This window comes from Apis dorsata, unplaced genomic scaffold (genome assembly GCF_000469605.1).
Source record: "Apis dorsata unplaced genomic scaffold, Apis dorsata 1.3 scaffold_70, whole genome shotgun sequence".
Taxonomy (NCBI): Eukaryota; Metazoa; Arthropoda; class Insecta; order Hymenoptera; family Apidae; genus Apis; species Apis dorsata.
The window spans coordinates 409,782-416,494 of record NW_006263368.1 but is presented as its reverse complement, the minus strand read 5'-3'; the positions used below and the strand labels follow the sequence as shown (position 1 = coordinate 416,494).

Genomic DNA, 6,713 nt, shown 5'->3' with positions numbered 1-6,713 from the left:
GGAAATTCAGATTTTTTTTTTTTTTTTTTTTTTTTCTTGAAAAATTGGGTCGATGTTCTTATTTCATCGTTAGTATTCCTATAGCTTCCCTTCTGAACTCGAAAGTTTCGAGAACTTTTTCCTTACTTCGTGATTAGACGTTTGCCGGCTTCGTTTAAAGAGGAATTTATTACTTCGTCCTTGAACGAATGAAACCAAAGTTTCTCGAGGATTTATCTCGCTAAAGTATACCGACTACGAGATTACGTAGTCAAAAATGAAGAAAAAAAAAAAAGAAAAAGAAAGAAAGAGAGGAAGGAAAATTTAAATAGAAACTTTTTTTTTTTTTTACGAAGTTCAAAATTGATATCATAAATTACATATTCCACCATATTGTTGTAACTCCTGTGTTAAGCGCTTGTCAAATAAGTTGACAATCCGTTTGTGTAATTTTACGACGATAGTTAGAACGAACGAATTTTTTTTTTTGGACGAAAAGTTTCGTCGCGCAATATCAAAGCCAAATCCGATTAACAGCGAGACGGTGAGCGATGCATCAAAGGATCGTTAACATGACGAAGTTGCATCGCGCGTACAATGTAATACCCTGTTCTTTCCATTTTCGAACAATCTGTCCCTGAAACCCTTGAATATTTGCTTCGAACAAGAATCTCGTCCCATAGAATTAGAACAAAACCAACTTTCGCTTTCACGTGGAATAATTGATGCTTTTGGAAAAGAGGATTTCCGGATTAAATTCGCTGATCAAAAGAAATTGATCGAAGTTGCAAAGAATAAAAGGAATCTATAAAAGATTCTATTAATCATATTTCACGAATAAGTGAAACGTATTACGAGAAACGGCGATATTCGATCTTCCCCTCGGTCATTACGATACACCCAATCTTTCGAACGAATACAAAAATCATTCACTTACCGGAAAAACCAGATCTGAGAATTGAAAATCCATCCGATCAAGGCCTATTATTCTATATATTCTATCATCGAACGGATAACATCGGTAAAGCCCCTAATATAACCCAACGAGTGTAATCCCCCCGTTGCAAAAACACGCGATTACAAATCCAACCTCCTATTACACCCGCCCGATAATTCGATCGAATTCGAAAGTTTCGCAAAGCCAAACACGAAACCCACAACGCGAGGAGGGAAGGGGGGCCTCTGAACACGATCTAACGTCGATGCGTCGTATTAAACCCGTATCGTAGCCCAATACGTGAGGATAGCATCGGGAGGGGTTAACAGGAGCAGGTTCAACAATCGCGCTTTAATCTGCAACAAAAGTAAGCGTAGCAACGAGAGTTCGATAAAAATTCTGCTACAATCCCCTTCCTCCCCTCGAGAACGAGATTACGGTAATTACCTGCCACGAAGAGCAACAGTTTCATTACGGATAAGACTCGTGCATCCCTTCTCTCTTTCTCACTCTTCCCTCTCTCGACCCAAGGAGACTGTCCTTGTTGCCTGGGCTCCGTTCGCGTGTTGCATTCCGCTAACCCTCCGCGGAGACCGCATTATCATGCGTCAGGGGACGAATGAAGGTAGGCGAGCGTGTTCGAACGTTGCCGGTGAAACAGATGCCGCGATGGAATTTTAATGAGATCTTATCCGACGTCTCGGTGAATCTAATTAAGCGTCGCGGTGGTGGGGCAGAGGGGGAGAAAAGGGGGTCGCGCTCGAGTTTCTAGGAACGGGGGGAGGGGCTTCTCCATCGGCCGATGGTAAAGTAGATCGCGATCGGAAGTACCGTGGACGAAATTGGTGATTGGTTGGCCGATTTTGTGAGAGAAAGTTCGGTATTTATTATTTTTTATTTTGATATATATATAAGCCTCCTTTCTTTGCGATTAAAGTATTCTTTAGAGTCGATGTGATATTTAAGGGAGAAGGGGATTCGATTCTTTTTATTTTTATCTTCGATGCAATTCTATAGATAAAAGAGAAATAAATAACATAAATTTAAAAGGAATGGAACAAGAATATGAATAATCAAAGTATCGAATTTCTTTTAACTATCGAACGATTAATCCCGAATCGATCGGTTCGAAAACGTAAGGAAATTTTATTCTCAAATTTATTCAAAGATGATCATTGCTTTCTTTAGAAAAAGGGGGGAATCGATCGTTTCACCCGTGAAAAATCTTCGTTGCAACGAAGATAACTTCTTCGTAAGAGGAATTATAAGCAACTCGCGTTTTCATCGTCGTGATCCCCGCGTTAAACCGTGCCCTCGACTTAAATTAAACATCCTCTCGAATAAATTACACCGCGGGTCCAACTCCAAGTCCAACTTGATTAAACTGTAAAGGTATTTAAGGCGGTGTTTCCGCATATATTACCATTTCGTCCATTTTCACGCCCGATCTCGATGCTAATTCACGACGATTAACACTTCATTTCACGCGACTCTTCGCCTGCTTTTATCCGAACAACGATTGGAGGGGAAAAAGAAAAAAATATAGAAAGTATAGAAAGCTCCTTTTCTCTCTCTTTCTTCACCATCTTTGACCAGTTTCTTATTTCGCGCAAAGGCGTTCAAACTCTTGCAAATTGCGATTTTAAGCGGGTTATTACTCCTTACTTCGATACCGATCAAAGAGAGAGCTTGGCTCCTTCTCTTTTGGTCGCATTGCTTGATTCAAGCTCGTTAAGTTAACTGTATTTTCCAAGGGGGAGCGTGGAACACGGCATTAACTCGTAGCTCGCGATTCGTTCCCCGATAATCCCGCGGGAGTTGAAACAGTTCTTATCCCGTTACGAATTTTCGATCTTTAAACGTTCCATGGGGGAAAAAAACGATCTTGTTAATATTTTTAATACATATCCAGGGAGATATTTCTCTGCCTGACTTATCTCTCTGATTAAGTATCTTGTGATAGAGTTGAATGGACGAGTGGGATATCGAATAAGAGAATAAAATTTGATGGATAGTGCTTCTACGAAGAGTATAATTGTACGAATTGCAAGTTCTAATTTTAACACGTTTTAAATAAGAATAAAAAGAGAAGAGTGCAATAATTATAAATACGTAATCAATTAATTAGAATCATGAAGAATTAAAAACAGGATAAGCGATGTTGGAGCGAATGATAAAACGTTATTTGATTTTCGCTACTTATATATTTTTATAATCGTTTAAAAACAAGCGATAAAAAAAATCGTCGCGTCGTGAATAACATTCCACGAAAATAATAATAATAATAAATTAAAAAGAAGAAAAGAAAAAAGGAAAAGGGGAGAGCGAGAGATAATAAATAACACGATTCCAGGGGGTGATAGAGGATTTTAAAAGGGGGAAGAACGAGGGAAATGGTATTTTCCAGGGAATTTTTTTCGGAATTGTTGGGTGGTCGAGCACGTGCACCACGTACGTGTCCATTCGCGACGCGAATTTGCCTGGCTTTAAAGCACTTCCACCGGTCCAATTTTCCACAAGAATGTGACACGTAGCAATCTTGGTAACCTCGGGCCCACGATTTATTGGCCACTGAATGTACCTTCCACGATTTATCTTCTTTCCCTGCTCTCTCTCTCTCTCTCTCTCTTATTTCTCCCTCATTTCCTCTTCGCTTTTTCCCCTTCTTATTTTAATTTTCTTCCTTTCTTTCCTCAACTCTTCTTTCCTTTTTCCTCTCTTTAGATTTGACTTTTCACTCACTCAGGTTTTCGTTACGTTTTCTTCTCTTTTTCTCTCCCTCCCTATCTCATAATTTCCCATTTTCCAACGTTGTTCGCAAACGTTACGTTCTTCGTTTCCTTCTTCGTCGAAGAATATTGTTTCTCGAGAGGGATGAAATTTAGCACGAGAAAAAATTCATTCGTTTCAATTTATCGTCCAAACGATGGAATCAACGCTCGTTGAAAAGAAGAAAAGAAATTCTAAAGTTGTAAAAGCACTCGAGAATTCCCAGAAAACACGATACGCGGATTAATAGGACGCGGCAATTGGCCCAATTATCCCAAGTTGCGATATAATATATCAAAGTGGTGGATGCAATTTGCGTTTCCGCCAGTTCTTGCTTCTGTTTTCGAAGCTGCCCCGGGGGGTGATGAACGAAGATTTCTCCAGCCGCTGTCCGTTACTTTAATCGAGGTATCACCGCGATTAAGGTGTAATTCTGGGATCTGAATAAGGGCGGGGAATCCGGCGTTGATCCGGCATGAAAGAAATTTCAGTGGCGGACCGGGGGTAAGAAAGTTGTAACCTGAAGGGTTAATTGCGAGGCGTAAATTGCCGTGGCGGTATTTCGAGATACTTTAAGGGGGAGAAGTCGGTTTAATTCCTGTGCTAATCTCGCCTCGAGACTGTTCGCGATCTCACGCTGCGATTTCCACCGTGAATTTAAATTATTTTTTTTTTTTTTTGTTTTCGTACGTATGAAACGAGAAATAGCTTCGATTTATTCGTGAATCTCTTCGAAGATTTGCAAATCGGTTTTTCAATTTCTAGAATCGTTGGAAATAACGAATAAATTCTCGTATTACTGTTATGTAATTCGTACACGTAACTTTCATTGAGACGAAGTCGTTTGGACATCTAAAACCTGTGTATATTTAGATAGGATCTCATAAAATTGATAATAATTTTATTTAAACGAATAATAATATTAAAAAGATACAAATTCGTTCCGCAAAACTCCGACAAAAAGATTATCAATCTTCCAACATATATTTAAATATCTTATTATTTCAACATCTACGAACTTCAATTTCGAAAATAACAATTTGACAATTCAAGCTACGTAATAATCAATAATTATATATTTATTCATTTCACAAAAAAGAGTTCACACAAGATTTCTTCCCATTTAAATTTTCATCCCCACACTCGGATCTGGACACACCAGGGCGAATTTCCAAAAATTTCGTCTTCCTGGTGGGTAGGTGGAGGATCCTGGCGGAGGAACACGCTCGTTCGAAGAAATGGTTCGCAAAAAAAAAAAAAAAAGAAAAAAAAAAAGGAGAAAGAGAATCTGCAGGTGTAACGCCTGCAGCGACCGGGTGATAAAATGCGCGCGGACTTTCGATGCGAGGAGGGCCAGAGAAACATCCCGCGATGCCCGGGGCTCGATAAAAAATGCAGTGATCACGTTTCGGCAGAGACTTTGGAATCTCCGCTGGATCCGGCGCTTGCTCTTCCTTCTCTTTGAATCGCGCCTTATATTGGTCTACCCTATTCGAGGATCGATCGACCGATCGATCGGTTGGAGATCCGTGGATGCGTTTTGTAGATCCTTCTTCACGGATCGAAATCGAATTTGCTCGAACGTTGGAAGATCGAAGAAAATGTATTATATTCTGAAATTTTATCGTTTTGTTATTTTGAAATCGTCCCGCCTTCAAATTTTTTACAACGAGAAAGAGCCAGAGGAAGTTTTTTTTCTGTAATTTTAAAATTTAAAAGTTACAAACAACGATTAATATTTCGATGAATTCGAATCGTTTTAATTGTTAAAAACTTGTTTCCACGATCAGGGATATTTAGGGAAAAAATGGAACTTTTCTGGATTGAACGAAAAGTTTACCAACAATTTAAATTATTCCGATACTTTTAACGAAGTACCGCCGTTTGGTAGCACAAAGGGAATCTCACAAAAGCTCCCTCCCCTCCCCAATTATTTTCCGTTCCCTCGTCGAAACCGAAATCTGACCGCGTGAAACGACGAGACCGCGTATCAATGCAACAAAGGTTACGCACGCTTGTGTTGCGCGAGTTGGACCGTAGCATACACACACACCCACACGCATAACAAGCGCGCTATTGTCCTTGATTAAAAGTTAAATTGATAACCGGGCCTGATTTGTTAATTTGCAAACGCGATTACCGACGCACGGTAATCAAGATTACAGTGTCATTGACCATCCATATAACGAGAAGTGCGTTTAACGCATATCGGAACGTAAATGCGTTTCATCGATGGGCGAGCAATTATTCTCTCGCCTCGCTTAACAATTGCCATTGTCTTCCGATACTTGAATAATTTCCTCTATTCAAATTTCCCGCGGAATTTACCCCGCCGCTTTCGTTTCACGCTCGATTTTCGCGGGAATAAATTAGAATAAAACCAAAAAGGTTTCTTAAAGATTCTTAAATCGTGCATACATGCAGAATCAGATATTTCAACTCTCCAATATTTTATATTGGATTTTTATATTATATATATTTCTTAGATTAGATTACATTCTCTCCTATTTTACCTCGTTTACATTTTTGTGGATGTTTACGGAAAATCACATCGTGCAACGTCCACAGGTTTATCTGTTCGATAATTGAGAAGAATAAATAAATTTCGATCGAATCTTTCAAACTGAGACACACAAGCTTTTTAAATAGATATCGAAAAAATAAAATAAAATAAATAAGAAACTCGTTTCGTTTCTGGAGAAGGTTTATCGCGTTTTACGACGTAGGGACGAATGAAAGCGAGTCGAACTCAGAAGAAACGCGACGCATTCGAGGAAAAGGAACATTTCCGTGGTTAGGTGTATGTGTGCGCCTGTTCACCGAACACAGTGAATTTCTCTTCGCAGCTGACGAGAATTCCGAGTCGATGAGATCGAAGCAAAGGGACGCGAGCTGAAAACGCGCGGCCGCCGTCGTTGAAGGCTACTTAAAACGACCATTGAGCACTCGTCGTCGGGGTGCTCGAATTACCTACAACAGGTGGCCCGCAAGTAAGTGCCTCCGGTGTGTTCGCACCCTCGCCTGATTT

The 6,713-nt window shown here is 39.8% G+C and overlaps 1 protein-coding gene across 1 annotated transcript in view; it reads left to right on the top strand.

Annotated features, from left to right (window-relative positions):
* The window catches only part of LOC102673139 (mannosyl-oligosaccharide 1,2-alpha-mannosidase IA-like), a 151,544-nt gene that overhangs the window by 51,632 nt on the left and 93,199 nt on the right, over window positions 1-6,713 (top strand). The window contains exon 2 of the mRNA XM_006610231.2: window positions 6,532-6,675. The gene's annotated coding sequence lies outside the window, so the exon portion shown is untranslated. The remainder of the gene's footprint in view (window positions 1-6,531; window positions 6,676-6,713) is intronic.